This window comes from Periplaneta americana, chromosome 6 (assembly GCF_040183065.1).
Source record: "Periplaneta americana isolate PAMFEO1 chromosome 6, P.americana_PAMFEO1_priV1, whole genome shotgun sequence".
Classification (NCBI taxonomy): domain Eukaryota; kingdom Metazoa; phylum Arthropoda; class Insecta; order Blattodea; family Blattidae; genus Periplaneta; species Periplaneta americana.
This window is the reverse complement of record NC_091122.1, coordinates 169,193,115-169,207,832: the sequence shown is the minus strand read 5'-3', so window position 1 is coordinate 169,207,832 and position 14,718 is coordinate 169,193,115. Positions and strand designations below refer to the sequence as shown.

General features: G+C 35.8%; 1 protein-coding gene across 5 annotated transcripts in view; it reads left to right on the top strand.

The window, feature by feature from the left end:
• The window catches only part of klar (klarsicht), a 1,308,544-nt gene that overhangs the window by 279,337 nt on the left and 1,014,489 nt on the right, over positions 1-14,718 (top strand). The window contains exon 1 of one of the 5 annotated variants that reach the window (XM_069829507.1): positions 13,940-14,060. The exons of the other annotated variants lie outside the window; for them this stretch is intronic. The gene's annotated coding sequence lies outside the window, so the exon portion shown is untranslated. Of the gene's footprint in view, positions 1-13,939; positions 14,061-14,718 lie in introns of those variants that run through there. 5 annotated transcript variants of the gene reach the window in all.

The following is a 14,718-nucleotide window of genomic DNA, read 5'->3' as shown; positions in this document are numbered from 1 at the left end:
TTTTCTAAAAAAAAAGTCGAACGCTTTCATTATTCCCGACTTTCGAGGTATCTGTGGAGGATTTCACGTTAAGAAAAAAGCATTGAGCATATGGGGCTATTCCATCAAATGACCAGTTACTATGGTAACGCCTACGCACTATGTAGCTTTTACAATGTATTAGGCAAGGCATATAAAATCAATGCTTTTTTCTTAACGTGGAAGTATCGAGGACCCAGCTCTGCTTTTGAGTACTCCTGTGCTTTGACTGTTCTTCCATCTCCCCCTACCCATAGGTTACAATATTGCTCTGGCGTTCACAATGGATTATTACATAAATCTGTGCCATCCGACTGACCCAATGTGATAAGATCTCCTGCAGTTCCTTATACGTATATTTTTAAACATGTGCTTGCTGTTATTTGGAGTAAACAGAGCACAAAATCGTAACTGCTTTCCAATGACAATGCCTTCGAGGTTATCAACGAAACTTGGGTATCAAAGGTCCCTTATTTGAACGATTTGAACGGACTTTGCTTTGATGATAGTGCGGATCAGTATATGAAAAATAATTTTAGAGATAAAGTATGTGAATGTCGTAGTATTACATGGGAATTAACACACACAAAAGCTAATATATTGTTCAAAGTTTGTTGTTTGTATTTCTGTTGAATGAAGCTAAGAATAAAGACGTAATATTCGTCTTGGGCTTTGTCAAAAATTGAATTAAACATAGTTTGCGTAAATATGTCGATTATTTTCAAGTAATTAGAGTTTGCTCTCAGGCTTAGGTTCGAATCCTGCTAGGTCAGACTACCTGATTTGTTTTTACGAGGTTTTCGCCAATAGTAATGCGAATGTCAGGTAATTTTAACTCGCATCATCGGATCCACCTCACCAAGCGCTGTTTCACCATCACCAATCCCACCATATCTAGATAACTACGTGGATGGTACAACATCGTTAAATAGCATTAAGGGGTTAGGTACAGCTTACAGCAGTAACATTTTTGGAAATATTCAACATTTTTTTCCTCCATTACTGTATATTGTACAATAATGAAAATTTGTATGTGTAAAACAGTATCCTTCTACTATAACAAAAAAAAATATATATAATATATATTTACGATAAAAAAAAATATATATATATTTTTTTCAAAATTCAAAGTTCACTGTGCAGTGATGAAGCGTTTCCCTCATAACTCATAAACTTGTTAACTTTTTCATGTTCTCTCTCTGTTATTTTATTGCTGAAACTCATGTTTACAATATCATGCTCTTTCAACTGCATTCCTTAATACACAATATTTTTTTTTTGTGTTAGATATTTGACCATTTTTTAAAATGAATTTATTTTTTATCAGACAATCTATCAAAGGTAGAGAAGTGATTTTTCATCATTTTGTAGATATGAAATGCATAAATACACACAAAAAATTTCATCGCAGAATGTTGGATACTTCTTTAGTTATGAGGGAAACGCTTCATCACTGCACAGTGAACTTTTAATTTTGAAAAAAATATATATAAATGATTTTTTTTTTTAAATCGTAAAACATGTTTATCATATAGCAGAAGGACAGTGTTTTACACGTACTAATTTTCGTTATTGTGCAAGATACAGTAATGGAGAAAAAAAAAAGTTGAATATTTCCAAAATTTTCTGCTTTAAGCTGTACCTAACCCCTTAAATAAAAGTGACAATCCCTGTGATTGCGTGTAACGTCTATACAGGAAGTAGGATAAATATAGCCTACGAGTAGGCTAATTTGCTGCAATATTTAAGTATGTCTAATGAACAGAGTGCTACTAAGAATTACTTCAAATCATCCGTCCTCAAGTGAGGTTGACCACTGGGATCCGGAATTAACAAACATAAAAGATAAAGGGAAATGAAACGGGCAAAATATGGATTAGATTTGTACATTAAAACAAAAATTTACGTGTTAATATATAAATGATAGTCTAAAATTTGAAGAGAGGCCTTCAGAATTTCCATTACAATCTTCTGAACCTCATAAAAGGGAATTTTAAAGGATTTAAGGATATCACATGTAAATTTTGGTAAACAACCCCTCGCTCCAAATAGTAAGCCTGTAACATCCCAGTTGTAAAGCGGAATGCCATATTTTCCACTGAGGTATGGAAGACAAGGTACATATTTAGCTCGCTTGTCATCATTTATCTGCAGTGCTTGATTCGTGTCTCGTTCAAAGCAAATCGTAGGGTCTAAGACCATCGCTTTCTGGGTTCTTCTATTGATGGCAATTATATCGACTCTTCTGTGAGAATCATCTTCAGACACACAATGAATCTCCTCATGTACTTCCCATCCTCTGTTTCTTAGCAGGTTGGCAATTGCTGTACGGGCAAGATGGTGTCTGTTGTTACGCAGTAGCTCTCCCTTCTTACAGAACCCCAGTACCTGGCCAAGTGTTTCAGTCTCGCTGCAGCCGGGATGGCGACAACGGGTAGTACTGAAGGTTCTGCCAGGGACAGATCTCACTGCGGTGACGTTGCAAGACATCTTGATGGCATTGATGTATTCCGAGGACGAAAGACACTTTTTAGAGGAGATCCAGGAGTTGGCTTTGGGGCATTCTTCAAATGTACAAACACCTTTGCCTCTATGTGGGAACTGGCACCATGACTGGAATGATTGTTTTCTGAGAATTTCTCTGAGATGTTTTCTTTTAGTTTGAGGAGTGACGCTGTGTGGAGCAATCTTCAGGCGCGTGAGAGATGTTTTCTTCTCCTCTTCTAGATTTCTCATGTGATGTAGATGTGCATCATTCACGTGTTCCAGCCGCATGAATATCAGTTAATCCTCTCTTCATATTAATTTATTATCCGTAGGAATTCGAAGTCAGTTTTCGCGTGATAGGTACATTAGTAACACCACTTTGTTTCATCTTGAGAACACACATATTATGTTCATTAGGCTTATGATCGAAATGCCTGAACTCTTGACGTATAACATAGGAATTTCAGCATACACGCCTTCAGAGGTCTAAGATACCAAGCAATGCCGTGAATGTTTTTGTTGTGGCATATAACGGCGCTTGTAGAAAACAATACTTTTGTTTTTTTTTTTTTTTTCATGCCGCAGGAGCCCTACTTCTTACGAAGTCACGAATTCACTGCGTAACTGCCTCCCAGACTAGTGGTGGGGGGTATCACGTGACATATATTGCAGGTTAATTGTGTATTAGTAGTGAAAGTAATCGAGTATTGATTGGAAATAATGCGACCCGGCAGCACTTTGAACACATGGACGCAATGCAGTGATAATTCCGTCTGTTATTCTCTTTGAACAGTGGCGTGTTGTAGTATTCAGTGCATAACGTACAGTTTTCCCTTGGCTTTCGGAACAGTAACTATTTTTCAGAGAGTGGAAATGCAAGCTAATTTCAACTTAAACACCGTTTGGTTCTTTATTCAGACGTAATGAACTCTCATGACAGAGACAGGCAGAGAATTTTTTTCCTAACACCTCGCTTTCTGAAGTAATATACAGGGTGGTTATAAAGTCCCTATCCATTTTAGTGAAAACGGCCGAAAATTGCAAAACGTTTTATGGAGGTAATAAACATATAGTATAAAAGGTTGGAAATACTGTAATACGAGTAATATTGTGGTAATTCGTTTTGAGAATTTATTATAATTTTATTGAGCTAGAGAAGGGCCGGTTTTGTGCGGCAACTTGTCCACGAATCATCATCATCGTCCTTGCAGGTATTAGGCCTAGTGGCCTGTTACGGTCTCCGTCCATCTTTTCAGGGGGCGTCCCAAAGATCGTCTTCCATGTGGTATATAGCGAAGAATTTGTCTTGGGAGTCTGGAACGATCCATTCTATTGACGTGGTTAAGCCATTTTTGTTTATAGTGGTTGAGATGTTCAGAAATAGGTGTAATTTTCAATTCTTTTGTAATTAGTTAATTCATTTTGTGGTCAAGCAAGCTGTAGCCGGCAGTCCTCCTTGGAAATCTCATTTCCGCAGTTGTTAGGCGTTGAACATCTGAGTTTCGGACAGTCCAGGCCTCACTACCATACATAAGGACAGGTCTTACTAGAACTTTATATGCTTTTAACCTGGTATGTTTTGGGGTTTTCGTGGTTGTGAAAACCTGGTTGATGGTTCTTAAGGCTCCATTAAAATGTTGAATATTTTCAGATATATCAGTAACAGGTAAATATGTCAAATTATAACCTAAATATTTAAATGAGTTTACCTGTTCGAACGTATGGGTTCCAATGCAAATTTTACTCCTAACTTGTCCACGAATATTCTCTTAATATGTTGAGGCAAAAAAGAAAATGACCTTCCTCTCGCTCAGTAAAATTGTAATAGATTATGAAAAAGAACTATCACAATATTACTGATATCACAATATTACCAACCTTTACCTTACACACTACTACACAGCATACTACCTCACTTCAACATTACCCTCTTTCATTTCAAAGCAGAGCTGCCAACGTTGTGAGGTAGATCGAAAAATGTTCGCCAACATTTGTGGTGTAATATATTAATCTCTCTTCTAGTTCGATCTTTCACATATGCAAGATTTCAAACCCTATTTCGATACACCAGCGATTTGATATAGCCCCACGCAAATAAATCGACCGGTGTTAAGTCTGGAGAACGTGTTGCCCACATACGTTGTGATCCTCTGCCAATCCATCATCTTGGATAGATTTCGTTCAAGAAACTACAAACAATGTTCGCAAAATGTGGTGGTGCCCCACCTTGTTGAAACACATCGGAGAATCTTTAGTGTATTATAAATATTCATAATTTAAATATGTATGTCACTATTATATTGATTAAGGCTAGTTGAGTGGAAGAGTGGCCTTAACTCTGCCAGCGAAAATAAATATTCTATTCTATAACAGCATTTTTCAACCTTTTTCGACATGTGGTAAAACAAAAAATGTAATTTGAAATCTCGCGGCACATATATATTATCTGAACCAGTGGTTCCCAACCGGGGGTAATTATGAGGGTTTTAGGAGGGAATGTGTTCGTGTGCCGCGGCACACTGGTTAAAAAGTGGCTGCTCTAGGCGAACACATGATTTATTTTATTTATTTATTTAACCTGGTAGAGATAAGGCCATCAGGCCTTCTCTTCCCCTCTACCAGGGGATTACAACTACAATATTAAGAATAAAATTACAATTACAATTAATATTAAATTTACAAATATAATAAAAATCAAAGTACTAAAAGATTAACTGATTAATAAAAGCTAGACAGTTTATTGTAAAAGTTAAGAAGAGAGAAGCATTTCTTTTATTGATTAAGTAAAAATTAAATCTACTCTACGCAGTAAGAAAATGCTTAATAAGTTTGCTTTTGAACGCTACTAAATTCCGACAGTCTCTGATGTCACTGGGTAGGGTATTCCACAAGCGTGAGAGGGAGATTGTGTATGATGATGAATACGATGATGTCTTATGTGTTGCGGCTAGTATGCGACTATTTTGCGTGCGTGTGAAGATATTATGATATGATGACAGGTAACTGAAACGGGAGGCAAGGTAAATAGGTGTAGAAGTGTGAAGGACTTGGAAAAGGAAAACAAGAGAATGAAAATTTCTACGTTCGTTAAGCCGTAGCCAGTTTAGAGTTTGGAAGGATGGGGTAATGTGGTCAGCGCGACGGACATCGCAGACGAAGCGAGCACAAAACTTATGAACAGGTTGTAATTTTTGGACTGCTTGATGGTACTTTATGGTACTTAATGTAATGTAACCAATTGTATTTAATTAGAATTAGGGTCTGGCTGGGCTGAAGAGAAGGCGTTCTGGCCTTAGCTCTGCCAAATGAAATAAATTATTATTATTATTATTATTATTATTATTATTATTATTATTATTATTATTATTACTTTCTTGCATGGATTAGGAAGGCAACTGTCCTCCACCTCAGAAAACCCATTAACAAGCAAACAATCCATGGCAACCATGAGATTGGAAGCCATTACCGTACTTTCCACCCAATTCCTTGCTGCTCTTCAACCATAACATCTCTTCTGGTATTCATCTAATATTTAATTTGAAGAGATGTATTATTGTGGCTTGCTTCATATTCAATAAGCTGGGACGGGACGCTTGTATGAATTCACATTGGTTTCAGTTCCGTGTCGATTTGATAACGAACAAGTGAAACCCTATTGTCTCATTATTGCTTCAGTTAACTAGTTCGAATCCTGACATACTGAACGCAGCTGGTGTTGTATTGTTTTCTAGGGAAAGTCTATCCTGGCAACAGCGGAAGAGTGTTAGTCTGCGTGGTACCATGCAACGTCTTACATTTTGTGTACATGCTTATGCTGAAATGTAAATACACGTGATATCACACCATTTTTTTTATACTTTTACTCCTGCCAGACTTCGCCTTTTTACCCTTCCTGGTAAAGACTCCTTTGACTTGTGGTCGCCACGATCTCGAAAATAACACACAAGACCGGTTACACAACGGAGAAATGTTTATTTCTGGAATGTGATTTTTATCTCTCTTTAATTACTTTTTTTAAATTGAACATCTCAGAAAAATTTGTGTATCTTTAGATACCCTCTTCTCCTCCCATGACCTAATAATTTAATCATTTCCCGTTTTTTATAGCTATTTTTCCTCCAACACAAATATGTCCTTTCCGTATTTTTCTTTAGATCCCATTTCTCGTATTCATCTTTTAATATACGGCCGAGAGCCGTGGTGAAGGTAACTGCTTTAGGGGATGAATAAACCGAATTCAAATTCTTGGTCCTCCGAATTGCAGGTTTTGACGTATGGCTAGTGACCCCATACTTATAAAGAAATTGAGCAATGAAGGAAATAATAATAAAATCATAATATGCCCCCTATCATAACTTTGAGAAATCAATTTCTTTCGAAACCTTTAAGTTTCTTCTGATGGTCTTCTTATAAATATGCTGTACTTACATAACAAACATAACGTAGCCTATATTGTTATATAAATCTTGTTGTCATCAATGACTCCTAGATCATTTCTGATTTGGAAAGTCGTATTAAATCAATATACGCTATTTAAACTTGAAACTCCATTTTTTCTTCTTAGGAGCGAGGGAGGGAACACCCCACGCACTACGACCTGAGGTCTATTGTACACCCCCTCATATGGGATGAGTTGCGTGCCCATCGATCCTCTACGCGCACCGACCTAACCACTTGACCCCCTTAACGACCAGTCTTTACAGCCAACAGAGTCCATGTACCATTCCTGCTTCGGCAACCCCGCCTCCCAAGCCTCCCTTAACGATCCGAGGCGGAAGTCCTCCCCCAAGAAAGTTTGCCCCGGGTTCCGTTGCAGAAGCTATCCATCATCGCATGAATAAAATCCACGGAGGCCGGTCGAGAAAGCCAGCAGCTTCGGAGGGCCGCTTGTAGCGCGAAGAAGTAATGGGATGATGAATTGAAGGATGCTAGGGGAGGAAAAGAAGTGGCGAAGATGAGTTCCAATCGCCTGATAAAGTTATCTGAAATTCATCCATAGGAGTGAGGGAAAACCTCGAAAAAACTCACCTAGGCAACTCGTCCCAACCGGGTATCGAATCTGGGTCCGCTAGGTTTGGAGTTAGACTCGCTAACCCCTCAGCCACAACGGTGGATTGAAATTCCATTACCATTGTTTGCATTGTACTGTTCGATATAATCTATACTAATAATAAATCTGTAGCCGAAATTTTTCTGGTAATTTTCGAATTTCCAAAAATAATTGGTCCTAACATATATAATTAACCACCCTGGAACCGAAAATCGCTTTTTTGAAATTTTTGTTTGTATGTCTGTCTGTCTGTCTGTATGTTTGTTACCTTTTCACGCGATAATGGATGAACGGATTTCGATGAAAATTGGAATATAAATTATGTTCGTTGTAACTTAGATTATAGGCTATATGGCATTCAAAATACATTATTTAAAAGGGGGGTTATAAGGGGGCCTGAATTAAATAAATCGAAATATCTCGCTTATTATTGGTTTTTATGAAAAATGTTACGTAACAAAAGTTTCTTTAAAAATAATTTTCGATAAGTCTTATTCCTTGAAAAATTTTGATAGGACTGATATTTAATGAGATAAATGAGTTTTAAAATTAAAATAACTGCCATCTAAGGCCGTATAATGAATTAAAAAACAAATGACTTCGTCTATAAGGGGCCTTGAACAGCAACAATCGAAAGCTATGAAAGATAGCCTACAGAGAATGTTTCTGTGTTTGTATGAAGTAATATCGGAAGCTAAATTAACCGATTTGTATAATTAATTATTATTTCACCATTTGAAAGTGTAGTTTCTCTAGATGGACATAATGCTATAATGTTATTACAGTAACTTCTGATATAATATAATGTAATGTTATATAATATAATATAATATAATATATGTAGTCTAATGTAATATTATATAGGCTAATATAATTTAAGTTATTTGATGGGTTCAGAACCATAGTGGGCCAAACGCCATTTACTGAATACGTAGAAAACAAGGGTTAAAATTAAGTTATTACCATAATTCAATGGAAACCTATAACAAGTAAAATAAAGTATACACATTAAATCTAAATGATGTCAATGTTCATTAAACTATGGTTGCATGTAATAAAAATTAGAAACGTGTTAAAGGAATTGTCATTGCACCAATGAGTGTCTCTGGACCAAAATGATCGCATTTTAATTATTTGGATCCAATTTAAATTAAGTAACATATTAAACGATTTATCCTTCTATCAAACACGAATGTTCCCTGCATCAAATGTCTTACTTTAATTATGTAATTACTTTATATGTATTTCTAACGGGTGCAGCGGAGCGCACGGGTACGGCTAGTAATATTAATAGATATACAATACATTAGCAATTACAGAAATTTATTGCATAACTTGGAAAATGTCCACATAAATTGAAATTCATATTTCAGTAGTGAGATTTCTCAAGTTAATTACAGGTCTTGTGCATTGTCATGAAATCTGGATGAATGTATTCGACGGCTGTTGCATCACGGTAGGATTACCGGACCAGATGTCACGCTCAAGACGCCGTCTTCCTCTCGTGATAAACACCACAAAATTGTTGGTTAGTCTTCCACCAAACTTCGAAACTATGCACTTCCGCGAAGGAGCAGAAAGTAACACCAGAAAAATTAATTACGTAGTGCAATGCTCTAGCCTCATTATTTCGTGCGACTGCCTTGCTGGAAATAATTAATCCTTTCATTAATAATTGTTCTGTGAGCAGACGTCATCACAACCCAAATATATATATATATATATATATACACATATATATAGGGACATCATTTTATTTTTACTTAAATACGTATTTACGATATATTAGATTTACGAAAACATTGTTTTATAACCTGTAAGACTGCTAAACAAACATATCTGAAAATTTCACTTTTCTGTAAAAAAAGTTGAGAAAATATTCCTTTTGAATTTAAAAGCAAACTTGTGAAAAATGAACATTAAAATCAAAACTTACATTCTTGTAATGCACTTATACAGGGCATCATTTTATTTTTACTTCAATTTTTATTGTACCTGAGTTTTTGAATGTACTTCACTCCCACCCCTTCTACTAACGAAGTTCAACCGTCTCCCACACAGATCCAAGACCGCATATACAGTCATAGTAGCTTACCGTCACAGTACGTTCCGAAAATATGTTCGCATTTTCCAATGACGAAAGAGGTTAGTGGCTGGGCTATCTTAGCTCTTTTCTGAGAACATTAATCTCTGTTAGGAATTGGACATCTACGTAATATTATACCATACAACTGTTTAAAATAATTTAAATAAAATGCCTCGTTAAGTAATTAACTGTCACGTGATTTCCTTCCTTTCTACGATCCTGGTACATAACCACTTGGACGGACAGTAGATAGCATGTCTGAGTAATTTTATCTTTTCGGATCGGGCAGAAGTGAAGATTGAATTTACAGTACGTAAGGTACTCTTTTTATAGAATAGTTACATAATTATTTCAACATGAGTTACTAGTACGAAGGACGAAACTGGTAATTGGAATTACGTAGATTAGAACTGAAGCCTGTATCGAAATGAACGGTCACCATTTTGAAAATGTGTTTAGATATCCATATTATGATTATTTTTCAATTTAACTTCATTCTCTATATTGTACGCTAATGTGTTATAGATAGTATAATATACACTGCATAATGAATACGTCCGCATGGACAGCTCAGTTCGTGAGTAAAAACACTCATTGTTAATACTGTACTGTATTCTGATTAAACAAAAACCTAATGAAAATTATCAAACTCAAAAGCGTGATATTTCATAGTTTACGTAAATGGATGAATTACTTTTCTTCCCTCCTATATCTAGTAAAGTGATTGTTTGTATATTACGCCATCGAACTCCAGTCGTGGAAGGAGATAGCAGTCGTTGATTCAAAGGTATAGCCAGGTTAATATCAGAAATGTTAGTAAAAATAAAATGATGTCCCTGTATATATATATATATATATATATATATATATATATATATATATATATATATACTTACTTACAAATGGCTTTTAAGGAACCCGAAGGTTCATTGCCGCCCTCACATAAGCCCGCCAGCGGTCCCTATCCTGTGCAAGATTAATCCAGTCTCTATCATCATACCCCACCTCCCTCAAATCCATTTTAATATTATCCTCCCATCTACATCTCGGCCTCCCTAAAGGTCTTTTTCCCTCCGGTCTCCCAACTAACACTCTATATGCATTTCTGGATTCGCCCATACGTGCTACATGCCCTGCCCATCACAAACGTCTCGATTTTATGTTCCTAATTATGTCAGGTGAATATATATATATATATATATATATATATATATATATATATATATATATACACCTTTTTTGCGATATGTCTAGATTTGTGCTTTTAATTTTTAAGTATTGATACAGATCCAGAAACAAAATTTGAGCCACCTGAAATTTCAAATTTCCGGTATAACATACTGAGCATGTGCAGTCTATTATAACAGGAACTTGAATTATGATAAGAATACGAAAATTTTGGTTTAGAATTTAAAAAATGGAAGAAAACGAGATTGCTAAGATTTTTTACAGATATTTGGTAACAAATGGCAATGAAATAAATTGGGTTAGCACTTTAAAAAATGAACTTGACAAGATTGGTCTGCGACAACTGTGGAGAGAAAATCATGAAAGTGAAAATAATGTCGTGAATATTATAAGATAAAGGTGTAACGATATAGAAAGCGAACAAAATATGTTTAGTTACATGAATGACAAAACTTCACTACAAAATTACAGGAAAGTTAAAACTATATGGAGTCAAGAACCATATATAACGATTTGTGATAGAAATGCATAGGTTTTGCATAGATTAGATTGTGAGTGTGGAAATTGAGAGGTTTTAGGGGTAATATAGATGGCGTTTGATAGAATAAATAGAAATGAATTATGGAGAATATTATATAATAGAGGTATTCCATTGCATCTAGTTGAAGTGATTAGAAACATATATATTAATTCTAAAATACAAAATAGCTGGTGATACACAGATAAGAGTAGAGGAAGTTAACTTAGGTTTGAGACAAGGCTGCAGTATGTCGCCGATTCTATTCAATATATATATATATATATATATGGACGAAATATTAAGAAAATGGAAAATAAAAATAGAGAACTATACACAGAATTTTAATGAAGATAATTTCATAATGACGATGCTATTCGCTGACGATCAGGTAGTAATAGCAAATAATGAAAAATAACCTACAGAGAGCAGTACATGAGTTATGGAAAATAAATAAGAACTATAATATGGAGATATCTGTACATAAGACTAAAACTATGGCATTTTGTGGCAAATCTCCTGTAAGATCTAAAATAGTAATAGGAAACAATATCATAGAACAGGTAAATAAATTTAAATTTTTGGGTGTTTCCTTATCTTATGAAGGAGACTATGATCAAAAAGAAAAAATAGAAAAATTTAATTACATAAATGGAACAATAAGAAGAACCCTGAAATCAAAAGCTAGAAAAGATACATTGTTAAAATTTTATAAGGTGATGTCAGTGCCCAGTTTACTATATGGAAGCGAAACATGGGTTATGAAAAAGAGAGATGCCTCTAGATTACAAACAAATGAGATGAAATTTTTGAGAAGCGTAGCAGGTTACAGGAAAATAGAACATAAAAGAAACGAAGAAATAAGAGAAGAACTTGAGATATATGAATTAAACAACAAAATAGAAGAATATAGAAATACATGGATGTCTCACATTTCAAGGATGCAGGAGGACAGGATACCATATAAGTTTTGGAAATATAAACCTCGGGGAAGAAGAGATATTGGAAGACCAGCCAAAAGATGGATGGACCAATTTCAGTAGCTGCTACAGGAATCAATTTCCTAATGCATGAAGGATGATGATGATGATAGATGCATATTATGTGACGAAATAGAAACTATAAAGCATATATTGTTAGCATGTCTCAAGATAGATTGGAGTGAACGCAGTTTTATGAAAAGGGAGTGGCTAAATTTTAGTAGTGAAATTGTTTTAGAGAAAATATCAAGAATTACAAATGAACTTACTTACTTACTTACTGGCTTTTAAGGAACCCGGAGGTTCATTGCCGCCCTCACATAAGCCCGTCATTGGTCCCTATCCTGAGCAAGATTAATCCATTCTCTATCATCATATCCCACCTCCCTCAAATCCATTTTAATATTATCTTCCCATCTACGTCTCGACCTCCCTAAAGGTCTTTTTTCCTTCCGGTCCCCCAACTAACACTCTATATGCATTTCTGGATTCGCCCATACGTGCTACATGCCCTGGCCATCTCAAAGGTCTGGATTTAATGTTCCTAATTATGTCAGGTGAAGAATACAATGCGTGCAGTTCTGCGTTGTGTAACTTTCTCCATTCTCCTGTAACTTCATCCCTCTTAGCCCCAAATATTTTCCTAAGCACCTTATTCTCAAACACCCTTAACTTATGTTCCTCTCTCAAAGTGAGAGTCCAAGTTTCACAACCATAAAGAACAACTGGTAATATAACTGTTTTATAAATTACAAATGAACAGATAATAAAATTCTTTCGGACATACTTTTCGAAAGTAAGAAAAAGACGAATGAGGGAAATGAATAAATTAGAAGACAAGTAAAATAAATTTTAAAATGTATGTGTGCATATAATGTAACAAGGTCTATGTAAGCCTTTATATAAAAATTGTATGTTCATAAGCAAATGATGGCTATATGACCGGGGGTCAATGCTGTCATTCAACATTGTAATTAACTGCAAATAAATAAAATAAAGTATTAAATATCTGGAACTTGAAAAATTCAGGTGGCCCAAATTTTTGTACAATACAGGAAGAAGTCTTCTTGAAAGCAAATAATATCCCCAGTTTCTAGGAAAAACAAAATGTCTGTATTTTTGTATCCAGTTGTTATGGCAACCCCGGTATTTCTCTTTTCCTTTCTATTTGCAAATGATGACAAAATTTCCCCCGACTTAACCTCCATTGTTTTACGACCATGCTTGGTTACACTGTTATATAAATCTCAAATGCAGAGTCTGTATCTTGGGTAATGCTTACTATAAGAACAAAACCGACCCGACTGAAGAAGGCCTTGATTACAGTCGTGAGTATAGTTAATGACCAGGGCGCTGCATGTCGTGAAACAAGAACACCAAGTTTACACCCCTCTTCATTTGTTCCTGTTCGAAATGGAAATACGGTACATATTACGGGAAAGGAATGCCATTCATCCATATGTTTCTGCGGACTGCCATAATTGCGTGTGACGTCATCTAAACGAAGTCGGGCGATGATCCGCCGGCGACAGTAGGGCACGTGGTTTGTTTCAAACTTGGCTGCTCTTCTCCTCGACCGTTATCCTGTCTCATTCGAAACGTCATCAGTAGTTAGTTACACAAAGTGCGAAGACGACGCCTGGGCGGTGAAAGGAAAAGTGTTGGCGGTAAACTACGGGAGTGTGTGATTCCTTTAGTGTACCTGATTTATACTACAAAAAGCGTGTATTAGTGGTGAGTGTGAAGTTATTTTGTTTTAGTGTACGGAGGATTTTTTTTTCTTCAGAAATGTGCTGGGAGATTAGGTTTCTAAGCTCCAGTTACATAGTTTCAAATGATTTGCCATGATTAGATGACTTTTTTATTACAGTATTTCACTATCATCAATGTCGTCGACGCTAGATAACCTCTAGTTGATACAGTGTCGTTAAATAATGAATTACAAGTGCTTCTGTCCGTTTCAGTTAAAAGATTACGGTGGCAGTAATAGTACTAATAGGCTACATTAGTAATCTATTTTCCATTACACAGGCACAGTTTGTGGAGATTAAAATAGAAATAGAAATATTTAAAAAACATAATCATTAATAGGGTCCTAACATTAACTGTGTGTCCACACCTGTGGAGTAACAGTCAGCGCGTCTGGCCACGAAACCAGGTGGCCCGGGTTCGAATCCCGGTCGGGGCAAGTTACCTGGTTGAGGTTTTTTCCGGGGTTTTCCCTCAACCCAATACGAGCAAATGCTGGGTAACTTTCGGTGCTGGACCCCGGACTCATTTCACCGGCATTATCACCTTCATATCATTCAGACGCTAAATAACCTAGATGTTGATACAGCGTCGTAAAATAACCCAATAAAAAAACATGAACTGTGGTTTTACAATGAACAAT